Genomic DNA, 18551 nt, shown 5'->3' on the forward strand with positions numbered 1-18551 from the left:
CCACATGGACTGGGAGGTGGTCACTCCTACCAATACTGTTATAGACAGATGCATTTGCGACAGGTAGATTGGTGAGGACGAGGTCAAGTAAGTTTTTCCCTTGTGTTGGTTCGCTCACCACCTGCCGCAGGCCCAGTCTGGCAGCTATGTCCTTCAGGACTCGGCCAGCTCGATCAGTAGTGGTGCTACCGAGCCACTCTTGGTGATGGACATTGAAGTCCCCCACCCAGAGTACATTCTGTGCCCTTGCTACCCTCAGTGCTTCCTCCAAGTGCTGTTCAACATGAAGGAGGACTGATTCATCAGCTGAGGGAGGGCGGTAGGTGGTAATCAGCAGGAGGTTTCCTTGCCCATGTTTGACCTGGTGCCATGAGATTTCATGGGGTCCAGAGTCAATGTTGAGGACTCCCAGGGCCACTCCCTCCTGACTGTATACCACTGTACCGCCACCTCTGGTGGGTCTGTCCTGCCGGTGGGACAGGACATACCCAGGGATGGTAATGGAAGAGTCTGGGACGTTGGCTGAAAGCTATGTCAGGCTGTTGCTTGACTTGTCTGTGGGACAGCTCTCCCAATTTTGGCACAAGTCCCCAGATGTTAGTGAGGACGACTTTGCAGGGTCGACTGGGCTTGGTTTGCCTTTGTCGTGTCCGGTGCCTAGTGGTCCGATGCCGGGATTTTTGCGAGATTTTACAACTGAGTGGCTTGCTAGTCCATTTCAGAGGGCGATTAAGAGTCAACCACATTGCTGTGGGTCTGGAGTCACATATAGGCCAGACCGGGTAAGGACGGCAGGTTTCCTTCCCTAAAGGGCATTAGTGAACCAGATGGGTTTTTACGACAATCCGGTAGTTTCATGGCCATCATTACTGATACTAGTATTTTAATTCCAGATTTTTTATTTAATTAATTGAATTTGTGTGGTGTGTGTGGTGTGTGGGTGTGTGTGTGTTGTGTGTAGTGTATGTGGTATGTGTGGTGTGTGTGTGTGGTGTGTGGTATGTGTGTGGTGTGTGTGTGGTGAACGATTTGTGTGGTATTTTTTGGTGTGTGTTAGGTGTGTGTGTGTGCATGTGGTGTGTGATGTGTGTGGTGTGTGTGATGTGTGTGTTTGTGGTATGTGGTGTATGTGTGGTGTGTATGTGTGGTGTGTGGTGTGTGTGGTGTATGTGTGTGGTATGTGGTGTGTGGTATGTGTGTGTGTGGTGTGCACTTTGTGTGGTATGTATGGTGTGTGCGCATGTGGTGTATGTGGTGTGTGTGTGTGGTGTGTGGTGTGTGTGTGGTGTGTGGTGTGTGTGTGTGTGGTGTGTGTGTGCGGTGTGTGTGGTGCGTGGTGTGTGTGTGTGGTGTGTGTGGTGTGTGTGATGTGTGTGTGTTTGTGGTATGTGGTGTATGTGTGGTGTGTGGTATGTGTGTGGTGTGTGTGTGGCATGTGTGTGTATGTACGGTGTGTGGTGTATGCGTGCGGTGTGTGTGTGATGTGTGGTATGCGTGTGTGGTATGTGTGTGTGTGGTGCGTGCGTGGTATGTGTATGTGGTGTGTGTGTGGTTTGTGTAGTATGTGTGGTATGGTGTGTAAGTGGTGTTTGTTTGGTGTGTGTGTTTGGTGTGTGTGTGGTATGTGTGTGGTGTGGTGTGTGGTATGTGTGTGTGGTATGGCGTGTGTGTCGTATGTGTGGTATGTGTGGTGTATGTGTGGTGTGTGTGTTTGTGGTATGTGTGTGGCGTGTGGTGTGTGGTGTGTGTATGGTGTGTGGTGTGTGTGTGGTATGTGTGGTATGTGTGGTGTGTGTGTGGTGTGTGTGGTGTGTGTGGTGTGTGTGTGGTGTGTGGTATGTGTGTGTGGTGTGTGTGTGTGGTGTGTGTGTGGTATGTGTATGTAGTGTGTGGTGTGTGGTATGTGTGTGGTGTGTGGTATGTGTGGTATGTGTGTGTGGTATGGTGTGTGTGTGGTGTGTCATATGTGTGGTGTTTGTGGTGTGTGTGGTGTATGCGTGGCATGTGTGTGGTATGTGTGTGTGGTGTGTGTGGTATGTGTGGGGTGTGTGTGGTGTGTGGTGTGTGTGTGTGGTGTATGGTGTGTGTGTGGTATGTGTATGTGGTGTGTGTATGTAGTGTGTGGTGTGTGGTATGTGTGCGGTGTGTGGTATGTGTGGTACGGTGTGGTGTGTGTGTGGTGTGTCGAATGTGTGCTGTTTGTGTGGCATGTGTGTGGTATGTGTGTGTGTGGTGTGTGTTTGTGGTGTGTGTGGTGTATGTGTGGCATGTGTATGGTATGTGTGTGTGGTGTGTGTGATGTGTGGTATGTGTGTGGTGTGTGTGTGTTTGTGGTATGTGTGTGTTTGTGTGGTGTGTATGTGTGGTGTGTATGTGTGATATGTGTGGTGTGTAGTGTATGTGTGGTGTGTGTGCTTGTGTGGTGTGTGGTTTGTGCGGTGTGTGGTATGTGTGGTGTGTGTGTGGTGTGTCGAATGTGTGCTGTTTGTGTGGCGTGTGTGTGTGTATGTGGTGTGTGTATGTAGTGTGTGGTGTGTGGTTTGTGTGGTATGTGGTGTGTAGTGTGTCATATGTGTGGTATGTGTGTTGTGTGTGTTTGTGGTGTGTGTGATGTGCATGTGGTGTATCTGTGGTGTGTGTGGGTGTGTGTGGTGTGTGTGTGTTTGTGGCATGTGGTGTATGTGTGGCGTGTGTGTTGTGTGTAGTGTATGTGGTATGTGTGGTGTGTGTGTGTGTGGTGTGTGGTATGTGTGTGGTGTGTGCGTGGTGAACGATTTGTGTGGTATTTGTGGTGTGTGTTAGGTGTGTGTGCATGTGGTGTGTGTGTGATGTGTGTGTGTTTGTGGTATGTGGTGTATGTGTGTGTGGTGTGTGGGGTGTGTGTGGTATGTGGTGTGTGTGTGATGTGTGTGTGTTTGTGGTGTGTGGTGTATGTGTGTGTGGTCTGTGGGGTGTGTGTGGTGTGTGGTGTGTGTGTGGTGTGTGGTGTGTGTGTGTGGTGTGTGTGTGGTGTGTGTGGTATGTGTGTGTGGTGTGCGTGGTGCGTGGTGTGTGGTGTGTGTGTGGTGTGTCTTATGTGTGGTGTTTGTGTGGCATGTGTGTGGTATGTGTGTGTGGTGTGTGTGGTATGTGTGTGGTATGTGTGTTTGTGGTGTGTGAGGTGTGTGTGTGTTTGTGGTGTGTGTGTTTGTGGTGTGTGTGTGGTGTGTGTGATGTGTATGTGTTTGTGGTATGTGGTGTATGTGTGGTGTGTGTGCTTGTGTGGTGTGGTGAGCGCTTTGTGTGGTATTTGTGGTGTGTGTGTGTGTGTGTGGTGTGTGGTGTGTGTGTGGCATGTGTGTGTATGTAGGGTGTGTGGTGTATGCGTGTGGTGTGTGTGTGATGTGTGGTATGCGTGTGTGGTATGTGTGTGTGTGGTGCGTGCATGGTATGTGTATGTGGTGTGTGTGTGGTGTGTTGTGTGTGTGATGTGTGGTATGTGCGGGGTGTGTGTGTGTGTGTGGTATGTGTGGTGTGTGTGTTGTATGTGTGGTGTGTGTGTGGTGTGTGTGGTATGTGTGGTATGGTGTGTAAGTGGTGTTTGTTTGGTGTGTGTGTGGTGTGGTATGTGTGTAGTGTGTGGTGTATGTGTGGTGTGTGTGTTTGTGGTATGTGGTGTATGTGTGGTTTGTGTGTGTATGTGTGGTGTGTGTGTTTGTGGTGTGTGTGTGTGTGCGGTATGTGTGGTGTGCGGTATGTGTGGTGTGTGGTATGTGTGGTTTGTGTGTGTGGTGTGTGGTATGTGTGTGTATGTAGGGTGTGTGGTGTATGCGTGCGGTGTGTGTGTGATGTGGGGTATGCGTGTGTGGTATGTGTGTGTGTGGTGCGTGCGTGGTATGTGTATGTGGTGTGTTGTGTGTGTGATGTGTGGTATGTGCATGTGTGTGTGTGTGTGTGTGTGTGGTATGTGTGGTGTGTGTGTGTGTGGTATGTGTGGTGTGTGTGTGTGTGGTATGTGTGGTATGGTGTGTAAGTGGTGTTTGTTTGGTGTGTGGTATGTGGTGTGTGTGTGGTATGGTGTGTGTGGTATGGCGTGTGTGTAGTGTGTCGTATGTGTGGTATGTGTGGTGTATGTGTGGTGTGTGTGTGTATGTGGTGTGTGTGTTTGTGGTGTGTGTGTGTGTGGTATGGCATGTGTGTAGTGCGTAGTATGTGTGGTATGTGTGGTGTGTGTGTTTGTGGTATGTGTGTTTGTGTGGTGTGTGTGTGGTGTGTGGTGTGTGTGTGGTGTGTGGTATATGTGTTGTGCGTGTGATGTGTGTGTGGTGTGTGGTATGTGTGTGGTGTGTGTGTATGTAGGGTGTGTGTGGTATGTGTGGTGTGTGTGTGGTATGTGTGTGGTGTGTGTGTGTGGTGTGTATTGTGTGTGGTGTGTGGTATGTGTGGTGTGTGTGTGTTTGTGGTGTGTATGGTGTATGTGTGGCATGTGTGTGGTATGTGGTGTGTGTGTGTTTGTAGTGTGTGTGGTGTGTGTGTGTTTGTGTGGTGTGTGTGGTGTGTAGTGTATGTGGTATGTGTGTGTGTGTGGTGCATGCGTGGTATGTGTGTGTGGTGTGTGTGTGGTGTGTGGTGAGTGTGTGATGTGTGGTATGTGTGGTGTGTGTGTAAGTGGTGTTAGTTTGGTGTGTGTGTGTGTGGTATGTGGTGTGTGTGTGGTATGGTGCGTGTGGTATGGCGTGTGTGTAGTGTGTCATATGTGTGGTATGTGTGGTGTATGTGTGGTGTGTGTGTTTGTGGTGTGTGTGTATGTGTGTGGTGTGTGTGTGTGGGTGTGTGTGTATGTGTGGTGTGTGTGGGTGTGTGTGGTGTGTGTGTGGGTGTGTGTGTATGTGTGGTGTGTGTGTGGTGTGTGTGGGTGTGTGTGGTGTGTGTGTGGGTGTGTGTGTGTGTGTGGTGTGGGTGTGTGTGGTGTGTGTGGGTGTGTGTGTATGTGTGGTGTGTGTGTGGGTGTGTGTGGTGTGTGTGTGGGTGTGTGTGGTGTGTGTGTGGGTGTGTGTGGTGTGGGTGTGTGTGGTGTGTGTGTGGTGTGTGTGTGGGTGTGTGTGGGTGTGTGTGTATGTGTGGTGGGTGTGTGTGGTGTGTGTGTGGTGTGGGTGTGTGTGGTGTGTGTGTGGTGTGTGTGTGGGTGTGTGTGGGTGTGTGTGTATGTGTGGTGGGTGTGTGTGGTGTGTGTGTGGGTGTGTGTGGTGTGGGTGTGTGTGGTGTGTGTGTGGGTGTGTGTGGTGTGTGTGTGGGTGTGTGTGGTGTGTGTGTGGTGTGTGTGTGGGTGTGTGTGGTGTGTGTGTGGTGTGTGTGTGTGGGTGTGTGTGGTGTGTGTGTGGTGTGTGTGGTGTGTGTGTTTGTGTGGTGTGTGTGGTGTGTGTGTGGTGTGTGTGTGTGGGTGTGTGTGGTGTGTGTGTGTGTTTGTGTGGTGTGTGTGGTGTGTGTGTGTGTGGTGTGTGTGTGTGGTGTGTGTGGTGTGTGTGTGGGTGTGTGTGGTGTGTGTGTTTGTGTGGTGTGTGTGTGGTGTGTGTGGTGTGTGTGTGGGTGTGTGTGGTGTGTGTGTGGGTGGGTGTGGTGTGTGTGTTTGTGTGGTGTGTGTGGTGTGTGTGTGGTGTGTGTGGTGTGTGTGTGGGTGTGTGTGGTGTGTGTGTGTGTTTGTGTGGTGTGTGTGGTGTGTGTGTGTGTGGGTGTGTGTGGTGTGTTTGTGGTGTGTTTGTGGTGTGTGTGGTGTGTGTGTGGTGTGTGTGTTTGTGTGTGTGGTGTGTGTGTGGTGTATGTGTGGTGTGTTTGTGGTGTGTGTGGTGTGTTTGTGGTGTGTGTGGTGTGTGTGTGGTGTGTGTGGTGTGTGTGTTTGTGTGTGTGGTGTGTGTGTGGTGTATGTGTGGTGTGTTTGTGGTGTGTGTGGTGTGTGTGTGGTGTGTGTGTGGTGTGTGTGTGGTGTGTGTGGTGTGTGTGTGGGTGTGTGTGGTGTGTGTGTGGTGTGTGTGGTGTGTGTGTGGTGTGTGTATGGGTGTGTGTGGTGTGTGTGTGGGTGTGTGTGGTGTGTGTGTGGGTGTGTGTGGTGTGTGTGTGGGTGTGTGTGGGGTGTGTGTGGTGTGTGTGTGGGTGTGTGTGGTGTGTGTGTGGTGTGTGTGGGTGTGTGTGGGGTGTGTGTGGTGTGTGTGTGGGTGTGTGTGGTGTGTGTGTGGTGTGTGTGTGGTGTGTGTGTGGTGTGTGTGGTGTGTGGTGTGTGTGTGGGTGTGTGTGGTGTGTGTGTGGTGTGTGTGTGTGGTGTGTGTGTGGTGTGTGTGGTGTGTGGTGTGTGTGTTTGTGTGTGTGGTGTGTGTGTGGGTGTGTGTGTATGTGTGGGTGTGTGTGGGGTGTGTGTGGTGTGTGTGGGATGTGTGTGGTGTGTGTGTGGGTGTGTGTGGTGTGTGTGTGGGTGTGTGTGTGTGGGTGTGTGTGGTGTGTGTGTGGGTGTGTGTGTGGGTGTGTGTGGTGTGTGTGGGTGTGTGTGGTGTGTGTGTGGTGTGTGTGTGGGTGTGTGTGGTGTGTGTGGTGTGTGTGTGGTGTGTGGTGTGTGTGTGGTGTGTGTGTGGGTGTGTGTGGTGTGTGTGTTTGTGTGGTGTGTGTGTGGGTGTGTGTGGTGTGTGTGGTGTGTGTGTGGGGTGTGTGTGGGTGTGTGTGGTGTGTGTGTGGGTGTGTGTGGTGTTTGTGTGGTGTGTGTGGTGTGTGTGTGGTGTGTGTGTGGGTGTGTGTGGTGTGGGTGTGTGTGGTGTGTGTGTGGGTGTGTGTGGTGTGTGTGTGGGTGTGTGTGGTGTGTGTGTGGGTGTGTGTGGTGTGTGTGTGGTGTGTGTGGTGTGTGTGTGGGTGTGTGTTGGGTGTGTGTGGTGTGTGGTGTGTGTGTGGTGTGTGTGGTGTGTGTGTGGTGTGTGTGGTGTGTGTGTGGGTGTGTGTGGTGTGTGTGTGGGTGTGTGTGGTGTGTGTGTGGTGTGTGTGGTGTGTGTGTGGTGTGTGTGGTGTGTGTGTGGGTGTGTGTGGTGTGTGTGTGGGTGTGTGTGGTGTGTGTGTGGGTGTGTGTGGTGTGTGTGTGGTGTGTGTGTTTGTGTGGTGTGTTTGTGGTGTGTGTGGTGTGTGTGTGGTGTGTGTGTGGGTGTGTGTTTGTGTGGTGTGTGTGGTGTGTGTGTTTGTGTGGTGTGTGTGGGTGTGTGTGGTGTGTGTGTGGGTGTGTGTGTGGTGTGTGTGTTTGTGTGGTGTGTGTGGGTGTGTGTGGTGTGTGTGTTTGTGTGGTGTGTGTGGGTGTGTGTGGGTGTGTGTGTGGTGTGTGTGTTTGTGTGGTGTGTGTGGTGTGTGTGTGGTGTGTGTGTTTGTGTGGTGTGTGTGGTGTGTGTGTGGTGTGTGTGTGGGTGTGTGTGGTGTGTGTGTGTGGTGTGTGTGTGGTGTGTGTGTGGGTGTGTGTGGTGTGTGTGTGGTGTGTGTGTTTGTGTGGTGTGTTTGTGGTGTGTGTGGGTGTGTGTGGTGTGTGTGTTGTGTGTGTTTGTGGTGTGTGTGGTGTGTGTGGTGTGTGTGTTTGTGTGGTGTGTTTGTGGTGTGTGTGGTGTGTGTGTGGTATGTGTGGTGTGTGTGTGGTGTGTGTGTGGGTGTGTGTGGTGTGTGTGTGGGTGTGTGTGTTTGTGTGGTGTGTTTGTGGTGTGTGTGGTATGTGTGTGGTGTGTGTGTGTGGTATGGTGTGTGTGGTATGGCATGTGTGTAGTGTGTCATATGTGTGTGTGGTGTATGTGTGGGTGTGTGTGGTGTGTGTGTGTTTGTGGTATGTGGTGTATGTGTGGCGTGTGTGTATGTGTGGTGTGTGTGTGGTATGTGTGTGGTGTGTGTGTGTGGTGAATGCTTTGTGTGGTATTTGTGGTGTGTGTTAGGTGTGTGTGCATGTGGTGTGTGTGGTATATGTGTGTGATGTGTGTGTGTTTGTGGTATGTGGTGTGTGGTATGTGTGTTTGTGATGTCCGCGCATGTGGTGTATGTGTGTGGTGTGTGTGGCATGTGGTGTGTGTGTGGTGTGTGTGTGGTGTGTGGTGTATGTGTGGTGTGTGTGGTATGTGTGTGTGGTGTATGTGTGGTGTGCAGTGTGTATGTGGCGTGTGGTGTATGTGTGGTGTGTGTGGTATGTGTGTGTGGTGTGTGTGGTCTGTGTGTGGTGTGTGTGTGATGTGTGGTATGTGTGTGTGGTGTGTGTGTGTGGTGTGTGTGGTCTGTGTGTGGTGTGTGTGTGATGTGTGGTATGTGTGTGGTATGTGTATGTAGTGTGTGTGTGTGGTATGTGTGGTGCGGTGTGTGTTGTATGTGTATGTGGTGTGTGTATGTAGTGTGTGGTATGTGTGGTGTGTGGTATGTGTGGTGTGTGGTATGCGTGGTGTGTGTGTGTGGTATCGTGTGGTGTGTGTGGTGTGTGTGTGGTATGTGTGGTGTGTGTGTGTTTGTGGTGTGTGTGTGTTTGTGGTATGTGTGATGTGTGTGTGTTTGTGGTATGTGGTGTATGTGTGGTGTATGTGTAGTGTGTGGTGTGTAGTGTATGTGGTATGTGTGGTGTGTGTGCGTGTGTGTTGTGCGGTATGTGTGGTGTGTGTGCGTGTGTGTTGTGCGGTATGTGTGGTGTGTGTGTGTGGTGAGCGCTTTGTGTGGTATTTGTGGTGTGTGTTAGGTGTGTGTGTGGTGTGTGTGGTGTGTGGTGTGTGTGTGGCATGTGTGTGTATGTAGGGTGTGTGGTGTATGCGTGCGGGGTGTGGGTGATGTGTGGTATGCGTGTGTGGTATGTGTGTGTGTGGTGCGTGCGTGGTATGTGTATGTGGTGTGTTGTGTGTGTGATGTGTGGTATGTGCATGTGTGTGTGCGTGTGTGGTATGTGTGGTATGTGTGTGTTGTATGTGTGGTGTGTGTGTGGTATGTGTGGTATGGTGTGTAAGTGGTGTTTGTTTGGTGTGGGTGTGTGTGTGTGGTATGGCGTGTGTGTAGTGTGTCATATGTGTGGTATGTGTGTGGTATGTGTGTTTGTGGTATGTGGTGTATGTGTGGTGTGTGTGTATATGTGGTGTGTGTGTATATGTGGTGTGTGTGTTTGTGGTATGTGGTGTATGTGTGGTGTGTGTGTGTGTATATGTGGTGTGTGTGTTTGTGGTATGTGGTGTATGTGTGGTGTGTGTGTGAATATGTGGTGTGTGTGTTTGTGGTGTGTGTGTGTGTGGTATGTGTGGTATGTGTGGTGTGTGTGGTGTGGTGTGTGTGTGGTATGGTGTGTGTGGTATGGCGTGTGTGCAGTGTGTGGTATGTGTGATGTATGTGTGGTGTGTGTGTTTGTGGTGTGTGTGGGTGTGTGTTTGGGTGTGTGTGTTTGGGTGGTGTGTGGTGTGTGGTATATGTATGTGGTATGTGTGTGGTGTGTGTGTGTGGTATGGTGTGTGTGGTATGGCGTGTGTGTAGTGTGTCATATGTGTGGTATGTGTGTTGTGTGTGTTTGTGGTGTGTGTGATGTGTGTGTGGTGTATGTGTGGTGTTTGTGGTATGTGGTGTATGTGTGGCGTGTGTGTATGTGTGGTGTGTGTGTGTGGTGTGTGGTGAGTGTGTGGTGAACGATTTGTGTGGTATTTTTTGGTGTGTGTTAGGTGTGTGTGTGCATGTGGTGTGTGATGTGTGTGTGTTTGTGGTATGTGGTGTATGTGTGTTGTGTGTGTATGGTATGTGGTGTGTGGTGTGTGTGTGGCATGTGGTGTGTGTGTGGTGTGTGGTGTGTGTGTGGCATGTGGTGTGTGTGTGTGGTGTGTGGTGTGTGTGTGGTGTGTGTGTGGCATGTGGTGTGTGTGTTTGTGGTGTGTGTGTTTGTGGTATGTGGTGTATGTGTGGTGTGTGTGTATGTGTGGTTTGTATGTGGTGTGTGTGGTGTGTAGTGTCTGTGGTATGTGTGGTGTGTGTGCTTGTGTGGTGTGTGGTATGTGTGGTGTGGTGAGCGCTTTGTGTGGTATTTGTGGTGTGTGTTAGGTGTGTGTGTGTATGTGTGTGGTGTGTGGTGTGTGTGTGGCATGTGTGTGTATGTAGGGTGTGTGGTGTATGCGTGCGGTGTGTGTGTGATGTGTGGTATGCGTGTGTGGTATGTGTGTGTGTGGTGCGTGCGTGGTATGTGTATGTGGTGTGTTGTGTGTGTGATGTGTGGTATGTGCATGTGTGGTGTGTGTGTGGTATGTGTGGTATGGTGTGTAAGTGGTGTTTGTTTGGTGTGTGTGTTTGGTGTGTGTGGTGTGTGTGTGTGGTATGGCATGTGTGTAGTGTGTCATATGTGTGATGTATGTGTGGTGTGTGTGTTTGTGGTATGTGGTGTATGTGTGGTGTGTGTGTGTATATGTGGTGTGTGTGTGGTATGGTGTGTGTGGTATGGCGTGTGTGTAGTCTGTTGTATGTGTGGTATGTGTGGTGTATGTGTGGTGTGTGTGTTTGTGGTATGTGTGTAGTGTGTCGTATGTGTGGTATGTGTGGTGTATGTGTGGTGTGTGTGTTTGTGGTATGTGGTGTATGTGTGGTGTGTGTGTATATGTGGTGTGTGTGTGGTATGGTGTGTGTGGTATGGCGTGTGTGTAGTCTGTCGTATGTGTGGTATGTGTGGTGTATGTGTGGCGTGTGTGTTTGTGGTATGTGTGTTTGTGTGGTATGTGGTATGTGTGTGTGTATATGTCGTGTGTGTGTTTGTGGTGTGTGTGTGTGTGTGTGGTGTGGTGTGTGTGGTATGGCGTGTGTGTAGTGTGTAGTATGTGTGGTATGTGTGATGTATGTGTGGTATGTGTGTTTGTGGTATGTGTGGTGCGTGGTGTGTGGTATATGTGTGGTGCGTGTGATGTGTGTGTGGTGTGTGGTATGTGTGTGGTGTGTGTGTTTGTAGTGTGTGTGTGGTATGTGTGGTGTGTGTGTGGTATGTGTGGTGTGTGTGTGGTATGTGTGTGGTGTGTGTGTGGTGTATGGTATGTGTGGTGTGTGGTATGTGTGGTGTGTGTGTGTTTGTGGTGTGTATGGTGTATGTGTGGCATGTGTGTGGTATGTGGTGTGTGTGTGTGTTTGTAGTGTGTGTGGTGTGTGTGTGTTTGTGTGGTGTGTGTGGTGTGTAGTGTATGTGGTATGTGTGGTGTGTGTGCTTGTGTGGTGTGCGGTATGTGTGGTTTGTGTGTGTGGTGTGTGGTGAGTGTGTGATGTGTGGTATGTGTGGTTTGTGTGTAAGTGGTGTTAGTTTGGTGTGTGGTGTGGTGTGTGGTATGTGGTGTGTGTGTGGTATGGTGCGTGTGGTATGGCGTGTGTGTGGTGTGTCATATGTGTGGTATGTGTGGTGTGTGTGTTTGTGGTATGTGGTGTATGTGTGGTATGTGTGTTTGTGGTGTGTGTGTGTATGTGTGTGGTGTGTGTGTGTGGGTGTGTGTGTTTGTGTGGTGTGTTTGTGGTGTGTGTGGTGTGTGTGTGGTGTGTGGTGTGTGTGTGGTATGTGTGTGGTGTGTGTGTGTGGTATGGCATGTGTGTAGTGTGTCATATGTTTGGTATGTGTGTGATGTGTGTGGTGTATGTGTGGTGTGTGGGTGTGTGTGGTGTGTGTGTGTTTGTGGTATGTGGTGTATGTGTGGCGTGTGTGTATGTGTGGTGTGTGTGTGTGTGGTGTGTGGTATGTGTGTGGTGTGTGCGTGTGGTGAACGCTTTGTGTGGTATTTGTGGTGTGTGTTAGGTGTGTGTGCATGTGGTGTGTGTGGTATATGTGTGGTGTGTGTGATGTTTGTGTGTTTGTGGTATGTGGTGTGTGTGGTGTATGTGTGTGGTGTGTAGTGTATGTGGTGTGTGTGGTGTGTGTGCGTGTGTGGTGTGTGTGTGTGGTGTGTGGTATGTGTGTGTGTGGTGAGCGCTTTGTGTGGTATTTGTCGTGTGATTTAGGTGTGTGTGTGTATGTGTGGTGTGTGGTGTGTGTGGTATGTGTGTTGTGTGTGTGTCTGTGTGTGTTTGGTGTGTGTGTGGTATGGTGTGTGTGGTATGGCATGTGTGTAGTGTGTCATATGTGTGGTATGTGTGGTGTATGTGTGGTGTGTGTGTTTGTGGTATGTGGTGTATGTGTGGTGTGTGTGTATATGTGGTGTGTGTGTGGGTGTGGGTGTTTGTGTGGTGTGTGTGGTATGTGTGTTGTGTGTGTGTGTCTGTGTGTCTGGTGTGTGGTATGTGTGTGTGCTGTGTGTATGTAGTGTGTGTGTGGTATGTGTGGTGTGGTGTGTTGTATGTGTGGTATGTGTGGCATATATGTGGTATGTGTGTGGTATGTGTGTGGTGTATACGTGGTGTGTGTGTGGTATGTGTGTGTGGTGTGTGTGTGGTCTGTGGTGTGTGCGTGTGGTGTGTGTGTGTGGTGTGTGGTGTGCGTGTGGTGTGTGGTATGTGTGGTTTGTGTGGTGTGTGTGGTGTGTGGTATGTGTGTGTGGTGTGTGTGTGGTGTGTGTATGTAGTGTGTGTGTGGTGTGTGTGTGGTGTGTGGTATGTGTGGTGTGTTTGGTGTGTGTGTGGTGTGGTGTCTGGTGTGTGTGTGGTATGGCGTGTGTGTAGTGTGTCATATGTGTGGTATGTGTGGTGTATGTGTGGTGTGTGTGTTTGTGGTATGTGGTGTATGTGTGGTGTGTGTGTGTATGTGTGGTGTGTGTGTATGTGTGGGTGTGTGTGGGTGTGTGTGTGTGTGTGGTGTGTGTGTGGGTGTGTGTGTGTGTGTTTGTGTGGTGTGTTTGTGTGGTGTGTTTGTGGTGTGTGTGTGGTGTGTGTGTGTGTGTGTGGGTGTGTGTGTTTGTGTGGTGTGTTTGTGGTGTGTGTGGTATGTGTGTGGTGTGTGTGTGTGGTATGGCGTGTGTGTAGTGTGTCATATGTGTGGTATGTGTGTGATGTGTGTGTGGTGTATGTGTGGCGTGTGTGTATGTGTGGTGTGTGTGTGGTGTGTGTGTGGTGAACGCTTTGTGTGGTATTTGTGGTGTGTGTTAGGTGTGTGTGCATGTGGTATGTGTGGTATATGTGTGGTGTGTGTGAAGTGTGTGTGTTTGTGGTGTGTGGTATGTGTGTGGTGCGCGCGCATGTGGTGTATGTGGTGTGTGTGTGTGGTGAGCGCTTTGTGTGGTATTTGTCGTGTGTGTTAGGTGTGTGTGTGTGGTGTGTGTGGTGTGTGATGTGTGTGGTGTGTGTGGTGTGTGATGTGTGTGGTGTGTGTGGTATGTGTGTTGTGTGTGTGTCTGTGTGTGTGGCGTGTGGTGTGTGTGTGGTATGGTGTGTGTGGTATGGCGTGTGTGTAGTGTGTCATATGTGTGGTATGTGTGTGGTGTGTGTGTTTGTGGTATGTGGTGTATGTGTGTGGTGTGTGTGATGTGTGGTGTTCGTATGGTGTGTGTGTGGTGTGTGTGTGGTATGTGTGTGTTTGTGGTGTGTGTGTGTTTGTGGTATGTGGTGTATGTGTGGTGTGTGTGTGTGTGGTATGTGTGGTGTGTGTGGTGTGTGTGTGTGGTGAGCACTTTGTGTGGTATTTGTGGTGTGTGGTGTGTGTGTGATGTGTGGTATGTGTGATGTGTGGTATGTGTGATGTGTGTGGTGTGGTGTGTTTGGTGTGTGTGTGGTGTGTGTGGTCTGGTGTGTGGTATGTGGTGTGTGTGTGATGTGTGGTATGTTTGATGTGTGTGGTGTGTGTGTGGTATGGCGTGTGTGTAGTGTGTGGTGTGTGGTGTATGGTGTATGCGTGCGGTGTGTGTTTGGTGTGTGGTATGCGTGTGTGGTATGTGTGTGTGGTGCATGTGTGGTATGTGTGTGTGGTGAGTGTGTGATGTGTGGTATGTGTGATGTGTGTGGTGTGTGTGTGGTATGGCGTGTGTGTAGTGTGTGGTGTGTGGTGTATGGTGTATGCGTGCGGTGTGTGTTTGGTGTGTGGTATGCGTGTGTGGTATGTGTGTGTGGTGCATGTGTGGTATGTGTGTGTGGTGAGTGTGTGATGTGTGGTATGTGTGATGTGTGTGGTGTGTGTGTGGTATGGCGTGTGTGTAGTGTGTCATATGTGTGGTATGTGTGGTGTATGTGTGGTGTGTGTGTTTGTGGTATGGTGTATGTGTGGTGTGTGGTGTATGTGGTATGTGTGTGGTGTGTGTATGTGGGTGTGTGTGTTTGTGTGGTGTGTGTGTGTGGTGTGTAGTGTATGTGGTATGTGTGGTGTGTGTGTGGTATGTGTGTGTGGTATGGCATGTGTGTAGTGTGTCATATATGTGGTATGTGTGTGATGTGTGTGGTGTGTGTGTGGTGTGTGTGTGTTTGTGGTATGTGGTGTATGTGTGGTGTGTGTGTATGTGTGGTGTGTGTGTGGTGTGTAGTGTATGTGGTATGTGTGGTGTGTGTGTGTGTGTGGTGTGCGGCATGTGTAGTATGTGTGTGTGTGTGGTGAGCGCTTTGTGTGGTATTTGTCGTGTGATTTAGGTGTGTGTGTGTGGTGTGTGTGTCTGTGTGGTGTGTGTGTGTATGTGTGGGTGTGTGTGTGGTATGGTGTGTGTGGTGTGTGTGTGTTTGTGGTATGTGGTGTATGTGGTGTGTAGTGTGTGTGGTATGTGTGTTGTGTGTGTGTGTGTGTGGTGTGTGGTGTGTGTGGTGTGTGTGTGTGTGTGGTGTGTAGTGTGTGTGGTATGTGTGTTGTGTGTTGTGTGTGTGTCCGTGTGTGTGGTGTGTGTGTGGTATGGTGTGTGTGGTATGGCGTGTGTGTAGTGTGTCATATGTGTGGTATGTGTGGTGTATGTGTGGTGTGTGTGTGTATGTGTGGGTGTGTGTGGTATGGTGTGTGTGGTAGTGTGGTGTGTTTGTGGTGTGTGTGGTGTGTGTGTGGTGTGCAGTGTATGTGGTATGTGTGGTGTGTGTGTGTGTGGTGTATGTGTGGTGTGTGTGGGTGTGTGTGGTGTGTGTGTGTTTGTGGTATGTGGTGTATGTGTGGCGTGTGTGTATGTGTGGTGTGTGTGTGTGTGGTGTGTAGTGTATGTGGTATGTGTGTGATGTGTGTGTGGTATATGTGTGGTGTGTGTGTGTTTGTGGTATGTGTGTGGTGTGTGGTGTGTGTGGTATGTGTGTTGTGTGTGTGTGTGTGTGGTGTGTAATGGTGTGTGTGGTGTGTGTGTGTGTGGTGTGTAGTGTGTGTGGTATGTGTGTTGTGTGTGTGTCTGTGTGTGTGGTGTGTGGTGTGTGTGTGGTATGGTGTGTGTGGTATGGCGTGTGTGCAGTGTGTCATATGTGTGGGTGTGTGTGTGGTATGGTGTGTGTGGTAGTGTGGTGTGTTTGTGGTGTGTGTGGTGTGTTTGTGTTTGTGGTATGTGGTGTATGTGTGGCGTGTGTGTATGTGTGGTGTGTGTGTGTGGTGTGTAGTGTATGTGGTATGTGTGGTGTGTGTGTGTGTGTGGTATATGTGTGGTGTGTGTGATGTGTGTGTGTGGTGTGTAGTGTGTGTGGTATGTGTGTTGTGTGTATGTGGTGTGTGGTATGTGTGTGTGGTGTGTGTGTGGTGTGTGTGTGGTATCTTGTGGTGTGTGTGGTGTGTCGTGTGTGTGGTGTGTGGCATGTGTGTGGTATGTGTGGTGTGTGTGTGTTTGTGGTGTGTGTGTTTGTGGTATGTGGTGTATGTGTGGTGTGTATGTGTGGTGTGTATGTGTGTTGTGTGTGGTGTGTTTGTGTGGTGTGTGGTGTATGTCTGGTGTGTGATGTGTGTGGTGTGTGGTGTGTGTGTGTATGTGTGGTGTATGTGTGGTGTGTGGTGTGTGTGTGTGTGTGTGGTGTGTGTGTGTGTAGTGTGTAGTGTGTGGTATGTGTGTTGTGTGTGTGTGTCTGTGTGTGTGGTGTGTGGTATGTGTGTCTGGTGTGTGGTATGTGTGTGTGGTGTGTGTATGTAGTGTGTGTGTGGTATGTGTGGGGTGTGTGGTATGGTGTGTGTGGTATGGCGTGTGTGTAGTGTGTCATATGTGTGGTATGTGTGGTGTATGTGTGGTGTGTGTGTATGTGTGGTGTGTGTGTATGTGTGGTGTGTGTGTGGTATGTGTGTAGTGTGTCATATGTGTGGTATGTGTGTTGTGTGTGGTGTATGTGTGTGGGTGTGTGTGGGGTGTGTGTGTTTGTGGTATGTGGTATGTGTGGTGTGTGTGTGTGTGGTGTATGTGTGTTTGTGGTATGTGGTGTATGTGTGGCGTGTGTGTGGTGTGTAGTGTATGTGGTATGTGTGGTGTGTGTGTGTGTGGTGTATGTGTGTTTGTGGTATGTGGTGTATGTGTGGCGTGTGTGTATGTGTGGTGTGTGTGTGTGGTGTGTGGTATGTGTGTGTGGTGAGCGCTTTGTGTGGTATTTGTCGTGTGATTTAGGTGTGTGTGTGATGTGTGTGGGTGTGTGTGGTGTGTGGGTGTGTGTGGTGTGGTGTGTGTGTATGTGTGGTGTGTGTGTGTTTGTGGTATGTGGTGTATGTGTGGTGTGTGTGTATGTGTGGTGTGTGTGTGTGTGGTGTGTAGTGTATGTGGTATGTGTGTGGTGTGTGGGTGTGTGTGGTGTGTGTGGTAGTGTGGTGTGTTTGTGGTGTGTGTGGTGTGTGTGTGTTTGTGGTATGTGGTGTATGTGTGTGTGTGTGTGTGGTGTGTAATGGTGTGTGTGGTGTGTGTGTGTGTGGTGTGTAGTGTGTGTGGTATGTGTGTTGTGTGTGTGTCTGTGTGTGTGGTGTGTGTGGTATGGTGTGTGTGGTATGGCGTGTGTGCAGTGTGTCATATGTGTGGTGTGTGTGTGTATGTGTGGGTGTGTGTGTGGTACGGTGTGTGTGGTAGTGTGGTGTGTTTGTGGTGTGTGTGGTGTGTTTGTGTTTGTGGTATGTGGTGTATGTGTGGCGTGTGTGTATGTGTGGTGTGTGTGTGTGGTGTGTAGTGTATGTGGTATGTGTGGTGTGTGTGTGTGTGGTATATGTGTGGTGTGTGTGATGTGTGTGTGTGTGGTGTGTAGTGTGTGTGGTATGTGTGTTGTGTGTGTGTGGTCTGTGTGTGTGGTGTGTGGTGTGTGTGTGGTGTGTGGTGTGTGTGTGGTGTGTAGTGTGTGTGGTATGTGTGTGTGGTGTGTGGTGTGTGTGTGGTGTGTGGTGTGTGTGTGGTGTGTGGTGTGTGTGTGGTGTATGTATGTAGTGTGTGGTGTGTGGTGTGTGGTATGTGTGGTCTGTGTGTGTGGTATCTTGTGGTGTGTGTGGTGTGTGGTGTGTGGTATGTGTGGTCTGTGTGTGTGGTATCTTGTGGTGTGTGTGGTGTGTCGTGTGTGTGGTGTGTGGCATGTGTGTGGTATGTGTGGTGTGTGTGTGTTTGTGGTGTGTGTGTTTGTGGTATGTGTGATGTGTGTGTGTTTGTGGTATGTGGTGTATGTGTGGTGTACGTGTGGTGTGTGGTGTGTAGTGTATGTGGTATGTGTGGTGTGTGGTGAGCGCTTTGTGTGGTATTTGTGGTGTGTGTTAGGTGTGTGTGTGGTGTATGTCTGGTGTGTGGTGTGTGTGGTGTGTGTGTGTAGTGTGTAGTGTGTGTGGTATGTGTGTTGTGTGTGTGTGTGTCTGTGTGTGTGGTGTGTGTGGGGTGTGTGGTGTGTATGTAGTGTGTGTGTGGTATGTGTGGTGTGGTGTCTGGTGTGTGTGTGTGTGGTATGTGGTGTGTGTGTGGTATGGTGTGTGTGGTATGGCGTGTGTGTAGTGTGTCATATGTGTGGTATGTGTGGTGTATGTGTGGTGTGTGGGTGTTTGTGGTATGTGGTGTATGTGTGGCGTGTGCGTATGTGTGGTGTGTGTGTGTGGTGTGTAGTGTATGTGGTGTGTGTGTGATGTGTGTGTGTTTGTGGTGTGTGTGGTATGTGTGTTGTGTGTGTGTGGTATGTGGTGTGTGGTGTGTTTGGTGTGCGGCATGTGTGGTATGTGTGTGTGTGGTGACCGCTTTGTGTGGTATTTGTCGTGTGATTTAGGTGTGTGTGTGTATGTGTAGTGTGTGGTGTGTGATGTGTGTGGTGTGTGGTGTGTGCGTCTGTGTGGTGTGTCATATGTGTGGTATGTGTGGTGTATGTGTGGTGTGTGTGTTTGTGGTATGTGGTGTATGTGTGGTGTGTGTGTGTATGTGTGGGTGTGTGTGTGGGTGTATGTGTTTGTGTGGTGTGTGTGGTGTGTGTGTGGTGTTTGTGTGGTGTGTTTGTGGCATGTGTGTGGTGTGTGTGGTATGTGTGTGGTGTGTGTGTCTGTGTGTGTGGTGTGTGGTGTGTGTGTGGTATGGCATGTGTGTAGTGTGTCATATGTGTGGTATGTGTGGTGTATGTGTGGTGTGTGTGTTTGTGGTATGTGGTGTATGTGTGGTGTGTGTGTGTATGTGTGGGTGTGTGTGTGGGTGTGTGTGTTTGTGTGGTGTGTTTGTGGTGTGTGTGTGGTGTTTGTGTGGTGTGTTTGTGGCATGTGTGTGGTGTGTGTGGTATGTGTGTGGTGTGTGTGTGTGGTATGGTGTGTG

The sequence above is a fragment of the Heptranchias perlo genome, chromosome 15, assembly GCF_035084215.1.
Source record: "Heptranchias perlo isolate sHepPer1 chromosome 15, sHepPer1.hap1, whole genome shotgun sequence".
NCBI lineage: Eukaryota > Metazoa > Chordata > Chondrichthyes > Hexanchiformes > Hexanchidae > Heptranchias > Heptranchias perlo.